Below are 11,070 nucleotides of genomic sequence, written 5' to 3' on the forward strand. Positions count from 1 at the left end.
GTTGTTGTGCTTTGGTCAAAACTGGAGGAGGTGAGGAAGCATCCCCCGTGTCCAGGATTGTTTTGCACCCAGTGCGTGGCTGGGTTGCAGTTTCACAGCTCTTTGGGATGTTAAAGACACTGACCCCAAGCAACTCTTCCTGAGCACTGTGTCCTTACTTGGACAAACACTCACTGCCAAGCAAGGAAGGGATTAGCACAAACCCCCCAGACTGACACATCTGTACATTTGAGTCCCAGTCCCAAAAGCTGCGTCGTGCTGTGCCATAGGTGTTGGTTGAAGCATCCACAAGCAGGAAGGGTCATACTATGGTTGATTTAGTGGTACTTCACTCACACTCCATGTGGGCCCTAATATTTGTCTTGCAGCTCCTGGTGTGCATGTCTCATCCAATGACCCCCAAACCACCTGTCCCTCTGCCACTTTGGGTGCTGTCTTGCTGACCAGATACCATCCCCTACATTTTATTTCTTTGATAAAATCTTCTGATAGGTTTTTTCTTCTTGTTTTCTTCACAGATTTATCTGGAAAGTATGACCAACAGGAGCAGCTTACTCACCATTAGATAAGTATTGCAGATGACTCATGCTGGAGTATTGATAGCTGTGCTGCTGAGATGGATATCCTGTTTTATAACAGCTGTAGTGTGATACCAAGAGCCAGGAACCTTAATTTCACCACCCATGCTTTTTCATGAATGTGCTTTTGGTCTCTGACACCTTTTCTCCTTGGTTTGTCCATCTGAAGGGTTCACAGGGGATGTTTTGCTTCCCTCAGTGGGGTACAGGGTATGGGGCAGCTCATGTCACCTTGAAGTGAAAGCTACTGTTGAAAAGCTGCAGCTTTATAGCTGTTCTCCAGGACATGCAATATTTGTCTTTTTAATAGATGCCATTAGTGGCTTTCCTCGATTCTTTGGGGTTTTTTGTTTTGTTTGTTTTTTTTCAGAGCCATTATACCCCTTCTTCAGGAGAACAAACCGGAAGGTGCAGAAACAGGTAAGGCATGTTACTTTCAAGTCATTAAGGGCAAAATACTGGCCTCAATAAAGTGCAAAAAAAAAAAAAAATGTTGACTGCATGGCAAGTGAGAGTTGTACCCAGTGTGCCCAGTTCTATGTGAGGCCCTGGAATCACTACATTCAGGGACAAATTTGCAGGGTACCTGAGAGCATGTGTCTGAACCTTCCTCTGCTTCCAAAACCACTGGGCTCAAGGCTGTGTGAGCAATAGATGATGAGATTTAAGAAGTGATGAGCAAGAGAAAGGAACCTGCCCTTGGGGGAGATGCAAAAGGAGCTGAGCTGTGAAGGTAGAGGGTATGTACAGGATGGCAGGAGCTGCTGGGGAGGTGTTAACCCACATGGGGTGGCAGGCGACTGAGGTGGCTTTACCTTGGACGGGTGCAAAGCGCCATACAGCAGTGAGGGAAATTTGGTGTTAAAAGGAGAAATCTTGCAAGGGAGTGTTGCAGCGAGGGCCATGCCAGTGATGTCAGTGTGTGTGGGTGGTGTCACTGGGGATGTCACTGGGGGTGGCTGGGGCCTGTACCACACTCTTGGGCATCACCTGTGGTTCATGCCATGGCTTAAACTGCTGAGGATGTTTGGTTTCCATGAAGGTGCTGGGCCATGGCTGAGCAGCTGTGGCTTGAGCAGTGTGTCCCTTTCACCAGCAGCAGCTTGGGGCAGGACTTTCCAGTGGGGCAGTGGAGGCGTGTCAGGTGCTGCACCTGACTTCTCAGCAAACATGAGCCAGAGCCCAGGACGAAAAAATCTGGCTTGAGGACCTGTGCTGTGTCCCAGGGGCATGATTTGGGTCTGTGCATTTACTGTGAGGATGGTGTGACACTAGAGCTGGTTACCCAGAGAAATTGTGGATGCCCCATCCCTGGAAGTGTTCAAGGTTAGGCTGGACAGAGCTCTCAGCAACCTGATCTAGTGAGAGCTGTCCCTGCCCATGGCAGAGGGGGGTTGGACTAGATGATCCTTGAAGGTCCCTTACAACCCAAACCATTCTGTGGTTCTATGATTTTGATACTTTGCTACATTCATCGGAGCTTCTGTTCTTCAGGCTGTTGTGGCACTTTGGAATAAAGAACTGTGTCCTGCTCATGTGTAAAAAAACACATACTGCATCTGGCTCCAGCAGAAACCCCTGCATGAGGGCTTGTAACGTAGTCTCAATTAGGTCCCTGCCTTATAGAGTAGAAAATGCCTTTAAGGCCTCCTCCCTTTAGGCTCTGCATCAGATATTCACATGCTGTGAAACAATCTCAGGACTAAATTTTTCTGAGTGATAATCTGGTGTTGCTCTTGGTAGAAAGGGTGGGCGTTTGGCTTTGGGGGATTATGTAGCATCAGTCAGTGACTGCCAGGGTCGGGGTATCAGGAATTTTACCACTTGGGGCATATCCTTCTGCATTGACATGCCTAAAAAAACCCCAAAACTCTGACAAATGCTCTTAACCATCACTTGGTGGAAATATTTTTGGGGTAGAGAAATGAGAACACAAGGCCCTGCCTCACTCACCTTGCATCACTGGGGTCAGGATGGCAGCTCAGAGGCAGGATCTGTGCTTCCCCGTGGTGGTCTCAGCTATACATATTCAAATTGAGCACCCAGGCATGTCACCTCACTGCAGCCCGGGGCTGAGAGAGGCACAGGGGCTTTCCAGCCCTGCAGGCCATTATTAGTAAGAGGGTTTGCGCCTGATGTGTCTTTTGGTTCAAGCTGTGAACTGCCACCGGGCTCTAAAAACTGCTGCTGAGCCTTGGTAAGAGTATTGCAAAAGTTTCCGAGAAGCATAATAACTTCCCTAAATATATATATATATATATATAATATATATATATCTATATTTGTGTCTAAAGATGCTTGGGCATGTGTTCATGCTGAAAGTTTGCTGACCCCAGTAGAGGGGATTTGTACTATTGCCATCATTTGGGAAGCTCAGGCAGGTAGTGGACAAGGATAAGGAAGTCGTCGTTGGGGTTTTGCTTCTCTGTCAGTTTGGGATGGTGGATTTGGGGGCATGTTTGCGGGTTTGGTGAGTAGGTAGAACAATTTAGAACAATGTGAGTGGCGTGTATGGTAACTTCAAGATTGTGCCAGTTGAGCAACTAGATCAGGGATTACAGATCCCAGGGCACCTGAAGTCCAAATAGGTTTTTAAGTCACACAGGTCATTTTAAAAGCGATAATTAAGTTTCTGAGTTCCTCACTAGTGCCTACAAATGTTCATGCAAATGGCTCATGAAGCACTTGCAGTCTATAACTTCTGCTAGAGGAAAATGTGCTATTAGGTGGAAATTAGCTGCCCATGTGGCATTTTCTGTCTTGGAGTCTCAGGGAGTTTTACTGAGTTGTGTTAATACAGCTGTGCTGAAGGTACTACTCATCTGCATGCTCTGATAACCATCCTCATGTGAAATGGATCCCTGTGGAGCTGTTTGAGATGTTGCTGCTCCTAGTTCCCAACCTGCCCGCTTGCCAAAAGCTGCTACCCACAGAGGCAGGGCTAAGGATGGGCTTTGCGTGCCGTACCTGTACCTTATCCCTTGCTCTGTATGAGCACAAACCCATCTTTGCTTACTGGGAGAACTGGAGCACCAGATGGGAAGCTGAAATGTGGCATATCTATTCGGCCTCCCCTTAACTGGAGGGGTGGAGGATCGAAGGCTGGGAGTGCACTGAGGTGGAGGCAGTGACATGTCAGGTGCTGAAGTTAGGCTTTGAGAGCAGTTTTGCCCTCTGGAAGTGTCTGCTTTTTTACGCTGGACTGGTTGGCAAGGTGGGAGCCATCTCATGGCACCTTCCCCATGTAGGTCAGCAGTGCAGCTTCTGGTTTATGCTGCAGCCAGGGGAGATCTAGTCAACATTGTCCATGGGGTTTAAGGTGTGATGGATCTGATGAATGGGATGAATTGCACCTTCATCTTCCTTGGCTGTGTGGCAGATTCTTCATTGCCTGCAGAAACACCCCGTGCCAACTTGTTTGGATACAGATGCCAACACTGCAAACACCTTTCTCTGATGAGATGTGGCGTGCCCCAGCCAGCTCACTTCGACTCAATACGATACTTCAGATGGCTCTAGGGTGGGTGAGATGAATCCTACACCTGCTCTAGCAATGCTCGTGCCCCAAGCTTTGCTGGGCTGGGGGGGGGGGGTGTGTTAAAGCAAGTTTAGTGACCCCTTCTTGCAGCAAGACTGACTTTCCATCCACTTCTGAAGAAGATGGTGGTCAGATCAAGGCCAGCTTGGAGAAGGGAAAACTCTGTGTAGGTCATTTGCAATTTGCCAGTGGCTGAGTCACCCGCAGTCTGTGCACCCACCGCAGCTGTGACCCATGGATGTGATGGGGAGGCAAAGGTAGGACTTCAGGGCATGGCACAAGAGGAGTGTGAGACCTTTTCAGGAATACTATTGTTTGAGGCAGTATGTGGACAGTAAATACTGTCACTTTTCCCTTTTTCCCGAAGACTTAATTAGTTTTGTGACAAAGGTTGCTTTCTGTCCTGGCTCAAGGATTTCACAATTTTAACACTTGCCTTCTGGAGGTCCAAAGGCCATGTGAGCATGGGGAGCATGGGCTGATGGGCATTTGGTGCACATTCTTGTGCTGGTGCACGTGGATGGTTGTGCCAGTGAGCTCTAGCCATGTCTCTTTCCAGGTCCCAGTACACCCTCTCCCTTTTAGATGATCCCTGGTGCAGGTGTACGTGGCTGGCTCTGCCATCTGCTCTGGTTACAGTGGCAGCAGATTTCCCTCCCTGCAAGGGGGGTTCTCCCTGGCTGCTGCAGAGCTTGAGCAGGGAGCTGCTACAGCGGGCTCTGCTACTGCAGCAGGTCTTTAGATGTACCATGAACAAGGAGGAGGGGAAGCACCTGGAGACACATCTGCATTGGACCATGTCTCGCAGCTGTCCTAAGTGGGCAGCAAGCCCAGTCAGTAGGTCTGCACAATACCAGTGTCCTGCCCATATGGCTTCACCAGCCTGGCTGCCTGTCCCAGGTAGTGTCAGCCTGTGCAAGAGACTGGTGCTTGTTTGGTTGTGTCTTAAAGCTTTGATTGCTGCCAGATCACTACCCTGAGCCTCCCCCAGCTTCATTTTTCTCTTTGCATTTGGAGTTGCAGCCTGAAAACACTCAAGCTAAACTCTGTGCCCCAACGGCTGCTCATCTGAAAGTGTGGAGCCAGCTCGCAGCAGCTGCTAAAATAGCAGAACTGAAGTGGGGAATGAAAAGTGAGATGGTGATTAAGACCCAATTTCCTGTCGTGGCCCCACAGTGTTCCTGCCAGCAGTGGAGACATTGGCAGCAGTGGTGTGAAATGTCTCAGCCTTCTGCCTTGGGCTGGCTGAATCACTCGCACTGCCCTGTGCTGCTCGCTTGTCTCAGTGCTTTGTAGACCTTGGCTAGGCTGGGCTCAGGGGGGCGATGAGGATCCTCTTTGGGAAGTCTATGCAGGCTGGTCCTGGCTGAGTTGGGGTTGGAAGCAGCTGTGGTGTGACCCAGGCCAGCCCTGAAGCAGGCTGATATTAGTTGCTTTGTGTTACCTGGAAGACATAGAAGAGTGCACAGGATTTGAAAACACTGGTAACACTGGTCCTCTGGAATTTTTTCTCCTATCCCTGCCAGTAATTTTCCTGGGACCCACCATTTAGGACTGGGAGAGAGGAAGATGCAAGAAAGAGAAATTGCTGCTGAAGGGATGGCAAAGCTCCCTAGCTGATGCTGTTTGTTCCAAGGGCATGTGGGTTGTTCACCTGTCCTACCATTTGGTCCCTCATGTACCTAAATGTTGTAAAAAGCCAAATGCATTAGAATTAGTTTATCTTTTTGGACTTCTTGCATCAGAAGGTTATTCAAGAGAAAACATAAAAAATAGAGTGCAAAGATGATGCTGAGCTGATGGCTCTTCCTCTAAGGACACCGTTCCACTTGCACTCACTAACATGCTGTATGTGTATGAGTGTCAAAGGCAGCTTCTGGTTTCTTTATCACTGTGGAAGTGCAAATCACTGCTCTCCTGTCTCTGCTCCAGCAGCTTCTAGGTCTGTGTTGTAGAGGTTAGAACCTGATGTGTTTCAGCAGTCCAAACCACATCATTGTAAACTGTATCATTCCTGATTGGAACAGTAATGTGAAACACAGAGATGGGTCTTGCTTACACTTCTTCATCCTTTGAAGAAAGCCAGTTGCAAAATCCACTGTGAAGAGCCCAGAACCCCACAGACAGTGGTGTTTGCTCTGCACTTAGTGGTTACCCCATTTCTTTCTGTGTTTGAAAGTCAGAGCAGCTCCCGTCACCCACCCTTCTTAAACCCACCAGAATCTCTCACTAACTTTTGCTCTGCAAAGGAGAGTTGCTGGTTAATTGGGCACCATGAGGGACCACTGCTTGAAACTCTGTTGGCTTTTGCTCTTCCTGGCTTCTCTTGGGGTCACCTGCATCTCCTCCAAGCCTGCCTCTTCCTCTGCATTCATGCAGCACCCAGTGCCACCGGCATGGCTAGGAAGGCTTCTGTTGTATGGGGTCATGTAACTGCCCTGCTCAAATCTGATCAGTTTGTATCGCAGGGGGTCCGATGCTGGTCAGCACTGGTGTGCCAGGACCTTCATACAGAGAGCATCCTGCAAAGAACAGCTCTTCCAGGGGCAGTGGCAGGCCTCCCTGGGCAGCAGGTGATTTCAACAAGTGTAGCAATTTCTCAGCTACAAGTGATTCCAGCCCTTGTGAATCAGCTCTTTGTGAAATCACCCAAGGAGAACTCGGGGACAGAGAGACAGGAGCCTCATTTGGCATTAACAGAGGTAGCTTTAATTGTCCAGAAGCCCCTGTGAATGGAAGGCCAGGGACAAAGGCTCCCTCCTCAGGGGCAGAAACAGGGGCTTTTTATGGGAAAGGCAGGGGGTGGGGTAGAAACCAATTACCCAGCTGGGTACAGGCTATTACCATATAGAAACAAGGCATGCTGGGGGTGGTTCACTTTGTCACCATGACCCGAGGAAGGTTGCTTATCTCTGGGAGGTTCTTTTTGCCCTCAGGCCTCTCTCCTCCAAGGGAGTGCAGAGGGTTCTTGTGCCAAGGGCTCACAGCCCTCCACAAGTTTGAAGGAAATGTAAACAGAAATGTAAATGTGTTTTTCACAGAGCAAGTAGTCAGCACATGGGAGAGACTCTCACAGACAGCAGTGCTGTTGGGGAAGATGTGCTGTTTCACAGCAGCCAGGATAATTGCCCTGAATTTGTATCCCCTACTCCCATTACTTTCCTCCAACCCAGGAGTACTCCTCTGCTTGTGCACAGCCTGGCATGTGCATGGCTGACATGCAAAAGGCAAGGAAGGGGTCAGAGGGCACTGTTGATCCTGAGCCTGGCAGAGCATTGCACATCATCTTTCCTGTGTGAGGAGGGGCAGCTTTCTTGCAGAGAAACAACTTCCTGCGCTCATGAAGAGACTCGTGTAACATCCTCTACCAGGGGGCAAAGGAATATTTTGTACTCTTCTGGTACATACCAGAGGAGTACAAAGCGCTTTTAAGACTATTTTCATAGTCCTGAGGAAGGGATGAGCAGTAGGTTTTGCATGAAATGTCCTTTCTTGCCAGGAGAACGACACCCATCTGCAGCAGCTGCAGTGCTGGGAGCCAGAGCTTTTCCAGTGCACTGACTTCTCCTGGGCAGCAAAGCAACACCACAGCATGGTGTCATTTCAGAAGACTGGAGGAAGAGCTACCCAGAATTGTTGTGAGTATTTTAGGAGCTATTTTGATGGAGAGTGGATTAAAGGAGAGGAAATAGTGCAGACATGGAAGGTAAACAGCTGCATTTTGAGCAGGTGGGCCAAGAACGGCTTTGAGGTGATAGCAGGGAACAGACTGCAGGTGAATTTCTGTGTGTAATGCCATCATACAGATACAAAACACTTCCCTCTTTGGCAGAGAGATCTTTCATATCAATCTAAGTAGGAAACAATGCTTGGTTGAAAGAAACAGCATAGCCTTGGTCTGGTAGCACCTGGCATATTTCCTAGTCCTGATTCCCCAGTTGAGCAAGGCTATAGAAAACATGAAGAAATGGAAAAACAATAAACTTTCTCCTAGGATCCAGGCCAGAAGAGTGTTCTTCTGGGATGATCCAAATGCCTTTAATTAAACTCCTGCAACTGGGAATGGCAGTTTTGTTGGCATCTGTGAGTCATGGCACAGAAAGGCAGCGGGTTGTGTCATCATCCTGACTTCGGGTGGCGGTCACAGGGCAGGGAGGACATGGCAGAAGATCTGGTGGAAGAGGAAGGATCTGCTATAGTGAAGAGACATGGGAGATTGGACAGGGTGATCCCAGTGTCCATGTCAGTCTGTGAAAGAGGGCAGATGTGGGCAGCGCTCCAGTGTGTCCCAGTGTCACCGAGGATGTGGTGGAAATGGCAGCCCCTCATCTTGCGGTCTTTTTCTAGAGCTCTGTGGCCATCCACTAGCCTGTCTTGGATGGCTTCTCCAGTGTGATCCCATGTTCACGACCACATCCATCAAGCAGTGCTGGCATATGGTGTAAGTTGGGAGCTGCATGGGAGAGCAGCCAGAGGAGACCCTGTCTGGCATGAGCCTCTTCCAGGGTTCTCCCTTCTGCTTTCTGGCTTTGCTCAGTCTGGTGGTGGAAGATGTGCTCCCTCCTTGCAGAGTGTCCAGCCCAGCCCAGAGGCTGCAGGTCACACTTTGATGTGCCCTCCCTTTGCCAGCCATGCCAGCTTGGCTTGCTTGCCAAGTCCATGTTCAGTGTGGTGAGTGTCAGCAGCCAAGGGATTGCCAGGGTGTGTTGGACTCTGTTTGCAAAGTCTGCAAGGAGATGGAAAAGGTCATTTTGTCTAGGGCACAGGAGGAAGAAAGAGGCATAAGGAGTAATGCCATGTGGATTTGTTTAATTCCCTTGAGGAAAACAAAGCATCTCTGCAACAACTTGATGATCTTGGAGATATTTTTCAACCTTAATGATTCTATGATAGGAGAGCAGCAGGGAAATAAAAACTGAGATAAAGAAGAGATAAAAAACTGAGATAAAGAGATAAAAACTGGCTCACCCCCTGGCAACCTTCTCTTGCATCTCTCCTCGCTGGGTCTCTTTATAACAAACGCAGGGAATAAAAAGGCAGGAAGAAAAAAAAGCCACGAGATGGGTTTTGAATGGATGCCAAGGTTGATTTAATTAGATGTATTGAATTCGTTAACTTCTGAACGACGTGGCTGTCACGCGGCGCAAGTGACGAGCTGCGAGTGGCGACGGCAGCACAGCGCCGACCTGCCAAAAGGCTCAGCAAAGCAGAAGGATTGACCTACTTCCCTCGGCTCCGTGGAGAGCACAGGCGAGTACCCTCCGCTTGCTGTTGCTGTGCTCCCTGGAGGGCTGTGCATCCCTCTGTGCAGGGCAGAGCTCATTGGGCTGGGGGCTGCTGGGCAGCCCAGCATCACCCGTCATCTCCAGCACAAGCCCGGGGCTGGGTAAATGTCCGTGTGCCCTTGGGAGGCAGCTCGTTCAAAGCAAGGGCTCCTGCTTTGTGTGCTGACTTCTGTCTTCTGGCTGACACTGATTTTCTGCTTCTCCCACCTATTTCACCCTTAAAAAAATACCAGTGTTCTCTGATAATGGAACGTAAGTGCTGTGGCAGCTGATAAGGGTGATAAAATCACCCATGCACACTGCCATGGCAACCTACAGCAATTGCTCTTCAGTCTTGCTGTGTGTCTGCTCTTTGGCTTGAGCGCAGATGTGTGGGTTTGGTTGAGACTTGGCCTGGGAGTCACCCAAATCTGGAAGATTTGTTTTCCGTTACGAGCTCTGACATGGATGTGGAGCCACTGAGCAGCTCATTGTCTTGCTGGCCACCCTCAGCATGGAGCAGAGCATGCTTCCCCTTGTACTTTGCTGTGAGCCCTGGCAGTGCAAATTGCATCTTGAAAGATTTGTAAGTGCTGGGGAAGAGGCTTCTGAAAAAGAATTTTCTTTCCAAATGAATTCCATAATGGTTATCAAGAGGAACTGCTGGGTGTCTGCTCCCAGGTCTGCCATCGTGCAATGCATGCATAGATCCAGGGTCCTTCTTTCAGTGACCACAGGATCCTTTTGAGATCAGTGTAGTGCCTCCTGGACAGGTAACGTTCCAGCTAGAGAAGTCCCAACAACTGAGTGGCATTCTGATGTTCTACTCCTGGTACCAGCCATGAGCCGAACTCCACCCATTTGTTTGACAGTCCTCTCCATCTCTCGTTAGTTTAGATGCAAAAATATGTCCTGTCAAATCGTGTCTGTCAAGTGGTGAAGAGAGAAAGTGGATTTCCTAAGCTTCCACCATGGAAGTGGTGCTCTTGTGATAGGGAATGTTTGCCAAGACCTTTGGAGCTAAAAGACACCAACAGAGATGTTTGTGAAGTGTACAAGTAGAGAAATGCTGCATGAAGCCATGGTCTGGGTTGTGCTGAATATCGCTGTGTGACCGAATGAGATGCTGACGTGTAAGGGAAGCTTAGGCACACCATCAGCCTCCTCTGATTTTGTCAGTATTAACCCCAGATTGGTAACACCAGGCCAGGTAGTCACCCAGTATGTTGGAGAACTTGCTATTTCAGTGGGGAAATGAGACAAAGCAGCATTGGGGAAGTTGTCTGAGGTAACGCAGAGAAGATAACTGGGATGTTGTTTCCCACCACCCAAGCTCTGGCCTTTTATTCTTCTTCCCTCAAGTGTGGTTTCTTCTGGCCCTACAGCATCACTCAGCTGGAGGAGAGAAGGTTTGCTTGAGTGGAGAGATGAAAGAAAAAAACGTTATTCCATTGAGCAGTGTCAAGAAATTATATGAGAAGAAGAAAAGGAGGACAGGTGGAAGGATTCCAGCTGTCTTCTTCTGCAGGGAAGAAATCTCTTTGTAACATTGAGGCTGCTTTCAGGGTTCATGGTTCAGCTTTCAGGTTAGTTGTTGATGGTTAGGATGTTTTCATTTTGACTTCATCTGTTGACAAGGCAGTAAGAGCTCTGTGAGGACGCGTATCTCACCATCACATATGACTAATTG

The 11,070-nt window shown here is 48.9% G+C and overlaps 1 long non-coding RNA gene across 1 annotated transcript in view; it reads left to right on the top strand.

Moving 5' to 3' along the window:
• Nucleotides 1–1,930, top strand: part of LOC120409753 — a 75,197-nt gene extending 73,267 nt beyond the window's left edge. The window contains exon 4 of the long non-coding RNA XR_005601539.1: nucleotides 519–1,930. This is a non-coding gene — a long non-coding RNA (uncharacterized LOC120409753). The remainder of the gene's footprint in view (nucleotides 1–518) is intronic.
• The last annotated feature ends 9,140 nt before the right edge of the window (nucleotides 1,931–11,070 follow it).

The sequence above is a fragment of the Corvus cornix genome, chromosome 2 (assembly GCF_000738735.6).
Source record: "Corvus cornix cornix isolate S_Up_H32 chromosome 2, ASM73873v5, whole genome shotgun sequence".
NCBI classification, from domain to species: Eukaryota; Metazoa; Chordata; class Aves; order Passeriformes; family Corvidae; genus Corvus; species Corvus cornix.